We start from the raw sequence: 17617 nt of genomic DNA, 5'->3' as shown, positions 1-17617 counted from the left end.
CCACCCAAACTCTGCCCACTTGTACACCCCTTGCAAATGCACACTATATTAAGATAAGTGGGTATTTACAGAATGGTACTTAAGTAGAATTTTGTCATTTACATGTGCATATACACCATTATTCTAAACATTTGTTCACATAATGGGTGTGTAAATGTTAGCATCTATGTTATAGAATTGCCCCCTTAGAGGCTGTGAGACAAGGAAGAAAAAAAAAGCGAAGCTGCTGGTGAAGAATGCTACCATTCAGACGACTTCCTCTACACTTCTCAATCAACACACCCACCTTCCCCTCTACACTTCTCAATCAACACTCCCCACCTTCCACAGACATGAATACACACTCTACCCAGTCCTAAACTCTAGTGGCAAATCTAGCTTGCTTGCCACTCAAGGTGGGTCACTGCTGTGCCCCCTGAGGTGTGTCACCTCCCCTTGAGGCACATCACCCCCCACAACCCTTCTTCCTAGCAAGAGTGTGCATGGTCCCCTGGTCCAGAACAGGAAGTAAAGTCAAAGGGGTCAGGCAGAGCCGACAGCAGTGTGACTGCTCCATGCACCCCCTTGCTGCCTGTGCCTGGGGTGGACCACCCCCACCTCAGTCCTTAGTATGCTACTGCTATACTCCATTTTCTATACACATCCTCACATACAACCCCTCCAAGAAAAATGGAAGGCTAAACCCAAGTAGTAGTATCACGAGACTAATGCTAGGGATCAATAGAATCATTTTCCACAGGAAGCCAGATATGGTTGGAGCAGAGGAGGAACTGCCTTTCCTTCTATCTCTTGATCACCAGGGATTACCCAATTGTAAGTTCCAAGGTTCTCAGTAGGGGTCATGATGTGGGGGCAGGTTGAATTGGAGCTTTGTGAAGAAGGCAGGGCTTCTGCTAAGGTATAAAGTTCAGGTTGGAGGGGCTTCTTGAGGAGGATTGGATCAGGTGGGGAGGGGCTTTTGAAGGATCAGAATTGGGGAAACTTCAGGGGGGACTGGATGGAATTTGGGGCCTTCTTGAGTGAGGATCAGATCAGGGAGCAGCATTTTGTTTTATATAGGTGTTCTGCTCTATCTGCCACTACATGCAATAAGTGTGGTAGATGCTGGGCATGCCCCCTGCATTTTCCACACAGGCTGTGCACTTACAGCATGCTAGGTTTTTCTCCCAGCCTATGGTAAACGTAACAACTTACCACTGATTAGTAAACAAGCCACCACCATTTATCCAAAAATGAACTGTCAGAACCCAAAGATACAATTATACTGGTTGTTCTTTTTGATAAATTGTTTGGACATTTCTAGCTTGTATGAATAAACTGCCTGCAGTTTGAAAGTAATAATATTCACAGTCATCAATACATCAGTTTGTTTCTTAAGTCAGCTGTTGTTTTTTTCCGTAGGTATCCTACCTTTATTGGGTGGTCTTATGGACAAGTGGGCTAACTCTCAATTTTGCCGACTTGCAGCTTTTTGTATCTAGTGCATCAAGACATCAGTATTTACCTGTTGACCAAGCTTAAAAGCCAGTGAATATCACAGAGTCTTGCAGGTGATTAAAAGGCTATCCCCACTGACCACATGGACAACTGGGCCAATCCCCTCATGTGAAAAATGGGTTAGCCTACTTGTCCATAACACCTTCCATTTTATCTGTCTCTACTTCCAAATACATATCTCTATCTATACCTACACACTGGCCGATATTAGCTTTGCATAAAGGGTTACAAGAAAGACCCCGGTTTTCATGCACCCGGGATAGGAATATTGGAGAGATTTTATCTAAACACAGGAGAGGAGCTTTGTCAATAAATGGTCAGGATAGAGGACATAGTCCATGTCAGCACTGTGTTGATTGCAAACATGCGATCCATGCTAATAAAGTGTGGGTACAAAGTATTGGCAAGTAGTTTTATTGTGACTCTAGTGGTGTTCTTTATGGTATCATATGTCCCTGTCAATTATGGTACATAGGTGAAACTAATCAGAAGATAAAGTACAGAATAGTTCATCATTTGAGCAATATACGATTACAGCGTATGGAGACTCCTTTAGTACACCATTGGATTAACAGTTGACACTTTTTAAAGGCTTTGCAATTCGTAGTATTGATTCAAATCAAGAATAATGGGGGAGATGCAGAAAAACAATTAATATTGAAAGAACAAAGATTGATTTATAGTTGAGCCTAATGGGTTAAATAAAGAGATTGATTGGGCATCGTTGATGGCTTTATAAACAGGTTTGGGAGGTAGTTACCCATTAGTTCTTTGACAGCGTTGCAGCTGTGCACGTTGCTGTTGAGTACCATGGGGTATGTCCAGCCAAAGCGGCTAAGCAAGGTAATGTAAAGTCTATAGTGTTGTATACGTTTGTGTGTATCTTTGTATTGTAGTTGTAATGCTGTTTATTACCTGTTATAGCAGTGGCGTAGGAAGGGGGGGGGGTGGGGCGGTCCGCCCCGGGTGCACGCGCTGGGGGGGTGTCGGCGCTGCTGGTTACCTGCTCTCTCTGCCCCGGAACAGGTTACTTCCTGTTCCGGGGCAGAGAAAGCAGGGAACCAACGGAGCCGACGCAGCTCCCAGAGACGACGTGCACTCGGCGGGGCGGAGCACCAGTGGTAAAGATGCACTCCGGGGGGGGGGTTGCGTGCGCCGAGGAGGGGGTGCGCCATGCTGCACCCGGGGGGGGGGGATGCGCAGCTGCGACCCGCCCTGGGTGTCAGCCGGCCTCGCTACGCCGCTGTGTTATAGTATGGTCTCCGGAAGAAGTATGATTGAAACAAGGCCAGTGTTGAGACCAAAAGAGAGTTAAGAGACCTCAAGAAATTTAAGGGTGTTTTATGGTATCCTGGTGCGGATGAAGATTTTGTGAGGTTCTGCTGTTGTACCGGCCTACAATTTTCAAGTTTTAAGTATCAACTTTTGAATGTGATAGCTGTTATGTATTTGATGACTTGTTGAACTTTGGGGATTTGGAGAGCTTTGACTCCTGAACGATCTTTGAGAATCTTTTCAGCAGCAGAGGAGTAGATTGTGAGGAAGAATTATATCAACACATGGACGTTTCATATGGACATAATTGCTGCAGGTGCAGTTTTGAAATGCTATTTGTTTGAGATTATCCATTGAAATAAAGGTGGTATGTTTTAAACAGTGAGAGAGAGTGGGTGAATGTAAGATTATATGTTGTTATATAAATGAATTAGTCATTAGATTTTTTTTATATTGAATGATTTTTTTGACTAATATTGAATACACAGCTCTGTTTGTATATTTAAGTATACCTATCCATAGATAGAATCTGATAACACTTTTGGGTTATGGTGATTCAAGTTTGAGCTTCTAGTCTGTTGTATCACAGAGTTATTTTCTCATGGTAGGTGATTCAAGTTTTGGGCTTCTAGTCTGTTGTATCACAGAGTTATTTTCTAATGGTAGGTGACTGAGTGCCTTCTCTCTGTGAACAATGTGTCTTTCTTGCATACTAGAAGGCAGCTGCAGTGTCTCTGCTCTGTTTAAGTTAGAACTGATGTATAAAAAAACAAAAACTGGACACCAAGTACTGGTACTATCAAATGTCAAGAACAGCTGGACATGTCTTTCTCAGTACTGAGTTCATGCAGCATACTTGCATCACTCGAAGGACAGAAATAACTGGCTGACTACAGCACAAAGGCTTCAGGAATCTTCTCTACTGCTATGCTACTGTACCATGTCAAGTAGGCTGCCTGCCTCTTGTATCCGTAGACACATGTGGAAGGTAATTTTATAAGGGGGTGCTAGTTTAAAAGGGCAGGTAGGTAGGTGCCTACTTAGGCACTATTTTATAAACACATAGGTGCCAATGTAACTTTATAAAATACTAGTAGAAAAGGCCCGTTTCTGACACAAATGAAACGGGCGCTAGCAAAGTTTTCCTCGGAGTGTGTATGTTTGAGAGAGAGTGTGTGAGAGTGACTGTGTGAGAGAGAGTGAATCTGTGTGTGTGTGTGTGACAGAGTGAGTGAGACTGTGTGCGAGTGTGTCTGTGAGAGACAGTGTGTGTGCCTGGGGCCCCTCCCTCCCACCCAGTTCCAGTGTCCCCCCTTCCTCTGTGTTCCAGGGTCGTTGTCCCCCCTCCCTCCCTTCGAGTTCCAGGGTCGTCCCCCTGGTTTTTTTTTGTAGTTTTTGTACAGGTGGTGCATTCCTCCCCCTCCTCCCTTCTCGTCCCCTCCTCCGAGTTCCAGACCCCCCTCCCTCCAAATTCCAGACCCCCTTCCGAGTTCCAGACCCCTCCCTCCCTCTCTCCGAGTTCCAGCCCCACCTCCCTGCCTTCCTCCCTCCAATTTGCAGACCCTCTCCCTCTGATTTCCAGACCCCTGGACCCCCCTGCACCAACCCTCTCAAGCCCCACTTCCTGCCACCAACCCTCCCCCGCCGCCGTCACGTACCTGTGCTGGCGGGGGACCCCAATCTCAGCCAGCCGAAGTCCTGTTCTCGGCTGTGCGGTGTGGACGGATGATGTGATTAAGTTTGAATCAGTTTGTGTTCGTGCGTCTGACGTCAGATGCACGCACAAAAACAGATTCGAACTTGATCACGTCATTCGTCCACGCTGCGCGGCCGAGAACAGGACTTCAGCTGGCGGGGGTTGGGGTCCCCCGCCAGCACAAGTACGCGACGGTGGCGGGGGAGGGTTGGTGGCGGGAAGGGGGGCTCGAGAGGGTTGCGGCAGGGGGGTCCAGGGGTCAGTAACTCTGAGGGGGGGTCTGGAAATCGGAGGGAGGGGGTCTGGAAATCGGAGGGAGGGAGGGAGTTGGGGTCTTGAACTCATGGGGGGGGGGGGGAAGAGAGTGGATCTGCTGTGAGGGTTTTTTTTTCCTCCGGGTCGCGTCATAATGGGTCTAGTGACGTCAGCTAGGGCTTTGCAGCCCACTGTGAAGAAAGTTACAGACACAGGCAGGCAGATGCATAGAACGTTGGCGGTGAGAATTATTATATAGGACTAGTGTAAACAACAGAAATCACAGCTGTGCCCAAAATCTGGCCCTATTCATGCCTACTGGAAAAATATGTGCCATCATATCACATGCACTTTTTATGTCACATATGTGCGAAATAGGCTTTATAAAATTACCTCAATGCTGTCTGTCTTAAACACACTAACCTCCAAATTCTATAAATGGCACTTTAAATTGCATGCGCAAATTTAGGCATGTGCCCAATTTATTCACGCAATTTAATTGAAGAATGAGCTAATTAGCGCTAAAAATTGGGCCCTACCAATCAATTATCAGTGCTAATTGGCTTTAAAGTTTATATACATAAATTTAGACATGGATCCAAAAAGGGGACGTGGCCATGGGAGGGTCATGGGTGGATCAGGGGCATTCCTTTAATTTATGAACATTGTTATAGAATAAAGGAGATCCACGCCTAATTTAGGAGTGAGGATTTACACCAGGGTTTCATTGGTGTAAAGGTCGCGCCTACAAGTAATCGCAGTTTCCGGCGCTAAGCGCTGTTCTATAATTAGTGCCTAACTTTCAGAATAACACTTTTTTAAGCACCGATTTTTCAGTACTATTTATAGAATTTAGTCTGATATGTTAACCATCACCTGCAGCACTCCAATAACAACATCTCATATCTATTATTGCTACGTTTCCTGTGTTACTAATTCTACCCAATTAGATTTCAAGTTCAGAGGCAAGAAAAGGCCCTCTGTTTCAGTGTACCTGTAGAATCAATGTTCAAGTTGTTTATACTGGAAAATGGCAGCTTTGCATCAATCTACAAAGTGAAGGCTTTGTGTACTTTTGCTTTCAAATTTGCTGTGGGTACAAGGTACCTATAGACATTTGAACCGGATTTTTGTGTGGGTATAATTGTATTTCTTTTTTTTATTATGATCTATATTCTACCTAATATGAATTCTAGGCAGCTCTTCAAGACAACATACAAACTGATTCTTTCAACCAAAACAAGCATAAATATTAAGAGTGTAATTTTAAACTGGGCACTTGGTTTAAGAAGGCATTTATGCACCCACTTTTTTAAAAATATCCTTATTGAATCAGAGAATCATAAAAAAATGCATACAACAAAGTGCATCAAGAGCACTGCAACAAAACACATTACAAATCATAGCAGAATGCACAAAGGCAAAATTCAAACTGAACAGACTCATCCCCATCTTCCGAGGTACCAAGACGAACATCAACTCCCCCCTCTGATTCACAATTTATTGATTTTATCCCCCCACCTCCTCTGCCCCTCCCCCTCTCCCAACCCTCTCCCACCTTCCACATGAACACTCAAGGAAGTATATCCACCACAGCAGTCTCTGATACATATAAAGAAACATATCTGCTCCATATATCTCGGTATTGACAGTGCCCCACTGAGGCAGAAAACTTAAGAGAAGTAAGCAGCCACCTTGCTATTTCCCACATAAAACCATGCTAGGCAGCTATTGAACGGGGAGCCGAATCAGCCCAGGACTGTGAAATGCATTTTTTGATAAGGAAGGTCGCCAATAACACAAATTTGCACTGCGCCTCTCCAAAGCCCTTCTGTAACAAGTGAGCCACACTACCCATCAGCACTACTGAGTAAGACCAATCAAATGTACAACACAAAGTGTCTTCAATGACTCTCAGTGCTCCGACCCAAAACGAGGACAGTGCCGGGCACTCCATAAAAGAATGCAGAAAAGTACCTTGCATTTAACACACAAATCACTCTCCCACAGCCCCATGGCCTTCCCCCTCTGTTTGGTGATGTGTACTCTATGTAAAACCCTGAACTGAATATCTTGCAATGCCCATTAGGTGCCACTTTACTCACATTGTCAAATGCAGCCCCCAACTGAGCCTCTGATACACAATCCACCACATCCTGGCTCTACTCTCCAGCTAATTTTGCCTGGGAGAGCCTGTTTGACTTGGATGGCAGGTTTAGAAAAAACAGGTCCGTAAGCTGGAAAGTCACAGGCGTCCTGCAGCGTCGCTCAAGGGTCAGAACATAGTCCCGCACCTGGAGATACGCGAAAAAATGAGAATTCGGGACACTCCAAGCACACCGGATTTGATCAAAAGATGGAAAGTCTTTGCCCCCCCCCCCCCCCCCCAGTTGCCTCAGATGCCCCAAATATCGACATCCACTCTCAGCCCAGCACTTGAACACGGGGGAACCACAACCAGCAGGAAAGTTGGGATTACCCACCAAGGTGAAGAAAGGGCTGCCTCCTCCTCCAGCTCCAGTTCGAGCTCGCCACCATTCCCACGCTCGCCTCAGAGCATCCAAATAGGGGTTTCCCTGCAAAACTACCAAACCCCATGGCTGGTGAAGACCTAGCACTGCAAAGGGATGATAAGGGGCACTCCAGCTTTCCCAAAAGTCAGCTGGGGCAAAGAAATTGACCCCCAAATGCCCAAATGGATCTCATGCACCCAACGCAGAAGCGCTGAAACATTATACATCCTCAAATCAGGAAGCCGACCCCCCCCCCCCCCCCCCCCCCCGGGCCCTGCCAAATGTTAACTTATTGAAAGATATCCTAGGTCTCTTGGCATGCCAAATAAAGGTACTAATGATGCTTCGGAATAGACGATCCTCTGGCCCACGTACCCAGAGTGGAAGCATTTGTAAAGGATACAATATTTTAGATATGAGAACCATTTTGACTAATGCAACACGATCCAAAAAATTTACAGGGAGGTCCTTCCAGCGGTGACACAATTGTTTTATGCCATCTAGCTTTTCCAAGACATTTTTCTTGTAGACCCAAGCCTGATCCGCCCCCAAGTATACCCCAAGGTATTTAAGGCCCACCCTAGCCCAGGACAAAGGGAAGCTGGGCAGAGAAGCGCTTACACAAGGGCGATTGATAGGCAGCACCTCCAATTTCCCAAAATTTATACTAAGGCCGGAGAATGCACCAAACTCCCATATAATAGCCATAACCTGCGGCAAGCCGGGGGATGCATTGTCTAGCACTAGGAGCATATCATCCGCAAACAAATTAATTCGGTACTCCCTACCCCCCATGGACACCCCTTTCAGGGCAGAGTCCTGATGAATCCGCGCCGCAAAGGGCTCCAGGGTCAATATAAATAAAAGGGGGGATAGTGGGCATCCCTGCCTGGTTCCTCCATGCAGTGAAAACTTCTCAGTCAGAGTGTCATTGATAATAATCTGAGCTGAGGGGTTGCTATAGAGTGCACGAATCCAGTCTAGAAATGACCCCCGGATACCAAATCACTGTAGTACCCAGAACAGATACTCCCACATCACTTTATCGAAAGCCTTTTCCGCATCCAGAGTGGCCAGGATGGCATCCCCCGACCTGAGACTCCCCTCTTATAAAATATGACTCACCTTTAGTATGTTGGCGGAAGCGTACCTTCCTGGAACAAAACCCACCTGGTCTTTGTGAACTACGAGGGGCAGAAAAGACGCCAAAGCTGCTGCCAGAATCTTGACATCTTGATTTAGCAATGAGATAGGTCTATAAGATCTCACAAGATCAGTATCCTTTTCCGGCTTGGGGAGGACGGTGATATAAACATGACACAGGGAGGGGCCCATAGTGCGCGAGTCTTTCAAATCTTCGCACATTGGAATGAAGGAAGGAATCACCAGTTCCTGCAAAATTTTGTAGAATTCTGTACCGAGACCATCCGGACCTGGCAACTTAGCCAACTTCAGCTGCCTAATGACTCTCTGCACCTCAACCCCTCGCATAGGCGCATTGAGGAATGCCAATTGGTCTGGCGTCACTGATGGAAGATTCACTTTATTAAAAAACTCCTCGCAACTTTCAACTGAAAAGGGGCTTTTACCATAAAGATTGGTGTAAAATCTGATAAACTCCTTCTGTATGGCTTCGCTGCACGTGTGAGTGGCTCCTGCAGCATCCCTAATTTGGCTGATATAAGTTTTTGTTGACCTCTGCTTTACTAAAGAAGCCAGCAATTTGCCAGTCTTATTACCCCATTGGTGTAGGCGATATTTGTAGAGCTTAATACTGTAGAGTGCTCTGGGGTTCAACACCACCGGAAGCTGTTTCTTAATATCAAAATAGGCCTTGCGGGATACATCAGATGGGCTGAGAATAAAAGTTCTCCTAGCCTCCCCCAGTTGCTTCGTAAGATCCCGAATCTTATGCTCCCTGTGTTTACTCAAAGATGCAGTGTACGCTATGATTTTACCTCGAAGCACTGCCTTAGCTGCCTCCCAGTAAACACGAGGCCCCACTGACTGAACATCATTCTCAGCAACATAATCCAACCACCCCTGGCGTAGATATTTATGAAACTCCCGGTCTTGGTAAAGAGCAGGGTTCATACGCCAGCAGAACGTGTCCACCCTATCAGAAACATCAGGTGCCCAAATCCCTGCCTGAACAGCCCCCCGAACTAGAGAGCACGAAAGCAGGATGTAATCCAGGCGTGCATGGACCCCATGAGGGTGGGAAAAGCACGTATAATCACGCTCGTCTAAATGATGCAAACCAAATAATCCACCACCCCCAACTCTTGAATAAGGAAGTTTACCCCTTTCCCCTCGTGATCTTTGGATGGCTTGTAGTCTATCAGTGGGTCACTAGTGATGTTAAAATCCCCTCCCAGGATTAAGGAATATTCATCGAAGACGGCCAAATGTGCTGCCAAAAGTGAAAAGAATTTGTGTGAATATAAATTAGGTGAATAAATGTTGCAAAAAACCACCCGCTTGCCTTGCAGTAACCCTGCCACAATTAGAAAATGACCTTATGCAGCGTGAACACCACGCTTCTCTTAAACAGTATGGCTACTCCCCGCTGCCTGCTGTTATAGGCGGCAAAATAGAGATCCCCCCCACCCAGTTCCTCTTTAGTTTAAGGTGTTCTGCTTTCCCCAAATGGGTTTCTTGTAGAAACGCTATATCTGTGTGCAATCTCTTAAGCACCTGCAAAATATTTGCTCTTTTCACCGGAGAATGGACACCATCAACATTCAGCGATACCACTTTAAGAGCAACCATGGAGCATCGTCAGCAGTCGAAGATCAAACGAACACACTACTATCCTCAATGTGCCCAGGAGACCTCCCAGCTGAGTCCCCCAGACATCATGAAACAGAGACTTCCCCTTCCAAACACTTTGTGGTAGCAATCCCCACCCCCATATCCTATCAACAAACAAGAACCGCACTGATCCCTCCTAACGCCTCCCTCCCCCTTTCTTCCAGCCAACCCACCGCAGAGACCAACAAAGGTAGCACACATAACCCATATCAAATCACAAGCATCCCCCTTCCTCCACACCACTAACCTTCCCATGCCCCCCATCCCCACCCCCTTCTATAAGCAGTAAAAGGAAGATCTTCTGAAAAAATAGGAATTCTAAGGCAGTAACATACTTAGACAAACTCAGACTCAAACAACCCCGCTTAAATCAACCAACTAGGAAGAAAAGAAACATGAGGTCCAGCATGTCCTTCAGGCTCACCCAAGCTCCAGGCCGAGGCCCAGGCTTCTAAACGACATCAGGCTCCTCAGCAGTAGTAGAGCGCGTAAAACACAAACCAAACCCCTGATCAGCACAGGTGTGGCACTGTAGAGCAAAGTCGCGCACCTCTGCCAATCATTGCAACTTGTTCACGAATGAGCCCAAATCTCCAGGCTCCGTAAAGAAGATAGTTTTGTTGTCATGCACCACACGCACCTTTGCCAGGTACAGTAGTGCAAACCTTATCCCTTTGTCAAAAAGGTGCTTACAATGCCGGCCCATCTGCTTCCTCTGATCAGCAACACATGCCGCTGCTCCCCCCTCCCCCGCCGCTGCTCATCGCCACCGCCACTGGAAGGTACCTTGGTTGGCGGGGGTCCCCAACCCCCGCCAGCTAAACTGTTTGTCCCATGCTGGTCTTACATTGCTGGCACCCTGTCCTGCTTTCAGCGCCGTGGACGCTCGTTTTAATGAAACTGAGCATGCGCTGGCACTGTAAAACAGGATAGAGTGCCAGCAATGTAAGACCAGCGTCGGACAGGCGCCTTAGCTGGCGGGGGTTGGGGTGAAACTGAGGGTCCCGGGATCAGTTTGAGGGCCATAGCTATGCCACTGATGCCCACACAAATTGGTGGCAGTAAGGGCTCCTGCGGTAATGGCCACACACTAATGGGGAAATTAGTGTGTGGCCATTACAATAAAAAAATATGGAAAGGTGACCATTTTACCACAACACTAAAAGTGACCACCGTGCATGGAAAAACCATGTGCTAACAACAGTGCTAGCCACTTTTTAGCGCAGCTTGGTAAAAGGACCCCTAAGTTTGCAGTGTCTTCTTTTTCAGTTACTTCTTAGATATGTCCTACCAACTTATCTGTTATGTACTAGAAAAGTATTTCTCCTGTCTCTGATTTGCTGCTCTGAAAGCAGATGCCTCTTGGGAGGGAGCTGGGGCTCCCTAAACAGTTAAATAAATACCTATAAAACTTACAGAGAAAACTCGCTGTAGCCAATCGCTGAATCAGCTGGATGAAGTGCTATTTTGAATATACTATGCATTATTTTCTTGGTAATTTTTTAAATTCCTTTAAATTAAAACAAAAAGCCTCCCGCAAAATTGCAAAAAAATGAGATTACAGAGAAAAATTAATTTTGTTTCTCACTACTACAACCCTTTGTTCCATCTGTTAATTATCCTGATAGAAGCAAAAAATGGCCAGAACTATCCCATGCTGTCATGCTCCTGCATGTAAACTTGCTCCTGAGCTTGTTGGCAAAAGCTGCCTGGCTGCCTGAGGACAGTACTGGGGGAAAAAAGTGTATAGCTCTGCACCATCACTTTGGCCTTGGTGCTGGCATCACGTCAGGTGGCTGCTCCTGTTCATGCACTGGCGTGTGGGTACACTCCCACAGAAATAATAGGCAAAAATAGTCTGTCTCCAGAAAGGAACAACCATGTAGAGCATATGGCCCTAGGTGCAGTTGTACAGTAGAACAGTTTGGGGCATGGGTTCCTTCATAGGATGAAGGAAGCATAAGGACATTGGCCCCAGTCTTTGCTGGATGTGTTGTTTGGGTGGGTCATTTTCATATTGTCTTCCTTCCCTCCCATTTTTAGACCAGCCTGAGAAAAGAGCAGGAACATCAGCCCTACTGCAGTGGCACCTAGGATTTTGAAATAGACATCAGAAGCTTTGGAGGAGGTGAAGACCCTGTCTGATGGGGTGAGTGCAGGGCTTGCTTTAGATGAGGGGACTTACATGCAAATGCCAGTGTTTAGAGAGGTTGCTGCTGTTGGAGAGTAGAGGAGGCTGCTGCTACTTCTGGCGAATAGAGGTGGGGGGCATATCGGCAGCCTTCAGTTTATAGTGGGGGGATCAATGGGTGGTTACTGATGCCACTTTTTCCAATATAGATATTGTGACAAGCAAGGAGGAGCTCTTGTCAGGGCAGTAGGGAAGGACCAAGATTAGTGAAATATTACTCACCTTAGAATCTAGAAGATGACAGAATGGTTTCTTAAGTCTGGAAGAGCTAGATTCCTCATAAAGCACTGAGACTTTCAGCTCAGCAGAGCTGAGCAAAGACTTACATCAGGGGTTCTCAACCCAGTCCTCAGGACACACCTAGCCAGTCAGGTTTTCAGGATACCCACAATGAATATGCGCAAGATAGATTTCCATGTCCTAACTCCATAGTATGCAAATTTATCTCATACATATTCATTGTGGGTATCCTGAAAAACTGACTGGCTAGCAGGCTTCTTTTCGAAAGAGAAAGGCGCCCATCTTTTGACACAAATCGGAAGATGGGTGTCCTTCTCCCAGGGTCGCCCAAATCGGCATAATTGAAAGCCGATTTTGGACGTCCTCAACTGCTTTCTGTCATGGTGACGACCAAAGTTCACGGGGCGTGTCGGAAGCATAGCGAAGGCGGGACTGGGGTGTGCCTAACACATGGGCGTCCTCGACCGATAATGGAAAAAAGAAGGGCGTCCCTGACAAGCACTTGGCCAACTTTACTTGGTCCATTTTTTTTACGACCAAGCCTCAAAAAGGTGCCCGAACTGACCAGATGACCACTGGAGGGAATCGGGGATGACCTCCCCTTACTCCCCCAGTGGTCACTAAACCCCTCCCACCCTAAAAAACTTTAAAATATTTTTTGCCAGCCTCAAATGTCATACCCAGCTCCATCACAGCAGTATGCAGGTCCCTGGAGCAGTTTTAGTGGGTGCAGTGCACTTCAGGCAGGTGGACCCAGGCCCATCCCCCTCCACCTGTTACACTTGTGGTGGAAAAATGTGAGCCCTTCAAAACCCACCAGAAACCCACTGTACCCACATCTAGGTGCCCCCTTCACCTCTTAGGGCTATGGTAGTGGTGTACAGTTGTGGGGAGTGGGTTTTGGGGGGCTCAGCACACAAGGTAAAGGAGCTATGCACCTGAGAACAATTTCTGACGTCCACTGCAGTGCCCCCTAGGGTGCCCGGTTGGTGTCCTGGCATGTCAGGGGGACCAGTGCACTACAAATGCTGGCTCCTCCCACGACCAAATGGCTTGGATTTGGTCGTTTCTGAGATGGGTGTCCTCAGTTTCCATTGTGGCCGAAAATCGGGGATGACCATCTCTAAGGACGACCATCTCTAAGGTTGACCTAAATTTCACGATTTGGGCGTCCCCGACCGTATTATTGAAACGAAAGATGGACGCCCATCTTGTTTCGATAATACAGGTTTCCCTGCCCCTTTGCTGGGATGTCCTGCGAGGACGTCCTCAGTAAAACTCGGGCACCCCTTTTGATTATGCCCCTCCACCTGTGTCCTAAGGACTGGGTTGAGATTTAGAACCCCTGCCTTAGACAGGTGTTTTCTATCAGCACCTGGCACAGCAGGGAGTAATCAGCAGCAGTGCAGCCTGACAGAGGGCCAGATGCACTAAACTTAACGAGCCAGCAACGTGGTTTTTAAACTAGTTCTAGCCAGTTTAGTGCGCAAGTAGTAAACCGGGACATGCACAAAAGAGTTCTCAGAGCCATTTTCCAGTTATGGTAGCAGCTAACGAAAACGAATGCAAAGCTATTATAATGAGCTAATTACTATTATAATGTGTATGGAATGAAATGCACTACCGTTTCCGACCCCATGCACAACAGTAGTCCATACTTTTACCGTGGAAATTTTAACGGGAAGTCTGGACCTGACGGTTCTTCATTATCGCAAGTAGTAGAAGGGGAGAAACAAGGAAGATGGTGCACAAAAAAAAAAAAAGTACACCAAATTACATGTAGCTTCTTTGCATGTATGAAAGTTGTTTATGAAAGCCGTGCCATGATTCTTTTCTCAAATGACATTGGGAAACAGCATCCCCCATGATAGCACAAAGTGAGGGGCTAAACCAATTGGACGTGTCAGCCTGGGACGTCCCGCCCACTCACTACCGGAAGGGGACACCAGGAAGTTCGGATCCAATTAGCTCACAGCTCCAGAGTGATGTCATCAGGGAAGCCCTGTAGGGAGGAGGAGTTGGGACAGCAGCCAGCCAATGAGGGCCAGCCATCTTCAGGGAGATGGGCATTCCACGATGTCAGTCGGCCAATGGAAGGAAGCAGCAGGAATAGTTGGGGGTGGAAGTTGGAACCAAGCCCTGATGCTGAGAGCCCAGAGCAACAGCAGCAGCAAGCATAATATTCCCAGCAGGGGGGGGGGGGGGGGCAGGGAGCCCCAACACAAGTCTGTCCATCCCCCCCCCCCAAAAAAACGCGCTTTTGTGCTTGCAAAAAAAAGGGCTACATCTACTGCTATCATACACGCAGCTTGTCTGCGTGTATGAGAGCCATCTGTAGCATGCGCAGAGCAGTCACGCTTAGCGATTGACTGTTCTGCGCATGCTCAGCTCGCCGACTGGCTTCCCCGATATCGCATGCAAATGAGCTGGGTCGCAAAAGCAACAAGCAGCTCATTTACATGTCATTTTCTTTGTGAATCCCTCTGTTTTACGGATTTGGAAATGCAGACGGATTCTTAACGGGACCTTTGTGTATCTGGCTGAGAGTAAGGAGGTTAAAACAATGGCTGTACTGGCAGAGAAAAGGCCTGGAAGAAAGCTGAGAGAGAGAGCTGAGGTGCTACCTAATTAAGCTGGAGGAAGGGGGGAAAGCAAAGCCCCATCTTAAAAACTAATAGGGAGAGAAAGCAGAGGTGCTCCCCATGGCCGGTCTTAGGCAGGGGCAACAGGTGCGGTCGCACAGGGTCCCGCGCTTCCAGGGGCCCCCGTGGTGCTCCCTCACGCTCCCTGCCATTGCCTTGACCTGACTTTGCCTCCGCTCTCCTGAGCCGTAGGGTGCCCTCCTGGCACATACCCGAGGACGCCCTGGTGGTCTAGTGGAGTCTTCAGGGCAGGAAGGATCCCCAGTCTTTCCTGCCCATGGTCGGCACTGACCCCCTTGTTGCTGCATCACTCTTTAAAAATGGCTGCCAAGACTTCCAGCAGTGGCCTCGTGAGACTATTTACAGTGCTTGATATACCACACATTGTACAAATGGCACTTCTACAGTTTACAAATACATAATTATAAAGTGGGAAAATTAAAATGCAATCATATTTAAACAAAAAAGGAAAGAGAAAAAAGGGGGGAGGAAATAAGAGACAATACCAAAGGTGGGTAGGGAAATGCCAAAGCCATTCAGCTTTGAGAGGGGGCTGGAAACGTGAGTGAAGGGAGCAAAGCCTAATTAATTAAAAAAAACCTAGGAGTCAATTTTTAGTGGTGGTGGTCAGCATTTTTTAAAATGCCACAATATTTAAAACAATATGAATACTGAGCATTGCTATATGTATAGCAAGCAGCAATGAATATATGCATTTAGGAGGTAATTCACTAATGAGTACTGAGCTAGTATACTATAATGGCATCCAGGCACCCAGATTCCATTATCAGATACTACTGTACGTCAGCAGCAATGCACCTAAATTTAAGTGCGATCATTAACACCATCTCTATAGTTGGTATAAATGTGTGCGACTAAACGTTGGCACTTATGCACACAACTTACCGTATTCTGTAAGTTTTGCACATAAGTTTGCAACCCACCTATGACCTGCCAGGCTCCTCCCATGTCAACACCCCCTTTGCAGTTGTGTACTATAGAAGTTTCGCACTAAATTTATAGAATATGGTCATGTCAGTTATGTATGTAACTGTAAATTAGTGCCAATTAATACTTAAAGCCAATTACTGATACTTAGCACCAAGTGCCAATTAACTGACTAAGTTGCTGGATCCATGCCAAACTTTGGTGTAAATCCTTTTGTGTAATTTAGGCGCAGATCCCCTGTATTCTCTATTTCTGCATGTATCTGTAGAGAACTCCTCTGACCTGCCCATGCCCCTCCCATGGCCAAGCCCCCTTTTCAGTTGCATGCTAAAAGATTTACACACGGATCTTTATAGGATAGTGCTTAGGAAGATGTGCATGCAGATCCTAATTGGAGCTAATTTTTTTTGTTTGTTTGTTACATTTGTACCCTGCGCTTTCCCACTCATGGCAGGCTCAATGCGGCTTACATGGAGCAATGGAGGGTTAAGTGACTTGCCCAGAGTCACAAGGAGCTGCCTGTGCCTGAAGTGGGAATTGAACTCAGTTCCCCAGGACCAAAGTCCACCACCCTAACCACTAGGCCACTCCTCCACTCAATTAATTAACTGTAATAATTGGTTGTTAGCGCTCAATGATTGCTAGTTATTAACTCGTTATTCAACTAAAATTCATACACAAATTGGGTGCACACCCAAATTTTGGTATGCAATGTTGGGCGCCATATATAGAATCCAGGGGTTAATATGCCCTGAATAACATGATCCAATTGTGTTCCTTTCAGGATGCTTAAAATCAAAGCCTGCCCAATAGCAAAACAATTAGTTATGAGTTTGTGCTGTTGGCACAAAATTGAAATAAAATACCTATTTAATTTTATGGGGGCGCTTAATTGTTAAATCAAAAATGACAGCCAACTTGTATAAATTAGTGATAGGGTAGCCCATGAATGGAACACTTCCATTCATGGGTTATCCTATCACTAATTTATACAATGGGCTGGAGTATGACCGGGTAGATTCCTCAATTGAAAGCCCATCCATTTCCCTATCTTCTAGCCTGCATTTACCTGTCTTCACCTTGGCTCAGTAGCATAGCCAGGAATTTTCAACAGGGAATGTGTCTGCATTTCCCTTCCGCTGCATCACTCCCTTCTCTTCCTGGCCTGGCCCCATAAAGATCTGGTAATTCCCCCCTCCCTCCCCTGCTCCTTTCCTCCACCATACCTTAAAATCACTTCCAGTCTTCGCTCAGGTAGCACAAGCAGCAGTGGCACTCATAGGCTGTCCGTGGCCTGCACTGGGGCTCTCTCTGAACCATCCCACCCTTCAGAAAATAGGAAGTTGCTTAAGAAGGGATGGTTCAGAAGAAAGCCCCATGCAGCAAGCCTATGAACGCCGCTGCTACTGGTACTGCCCGGGCGAAGACTGGATGTCATTTTAAGGCGCGGGGGAGGAGCAGAGGGAGGGAATTGCAGATCTTTGCAGGGCCAGGCTGGGCTGTGAAGGGAAGGAAGGAACTGATGTGGTGTGTATTCAACACACGC

General features: G+C 46.7%; 1 protein-coding gene across 1 annotated transcript in view; it reads right to left on the bottom strand.

Moving 5' to 3' along the window:
• The window catches only part of SYNPO2L (synaptopodin 2 like), a 143110-nt gene that overhangs the window by 29136 nt on the left and 96357 nt on the right, over positions 1–17617 (bottom strand). The gene's annotated exons all lie outside the window — the stretch shown is intronic.

Source organism: Microcaecilia unicolor, chromosome 5, assembly GCF_901765095.1.
Source record: "Microcaecilia unicolor chromosome 5, aMicUni1.1, whole genome shotgun sequence".
NCBI classification, from domain to species: Eukaryota; Metazoa; Chordata; class Amphibia; order Gymnophiona; family Siphonopidae; genus Microcaecilia; species Microcaecilia unicolor.
The sequence above is the reverse complement of the archived record's forward strand: the minus strand, read 5'-3'. Positions and strand labels throughout refer to the sequence as shown.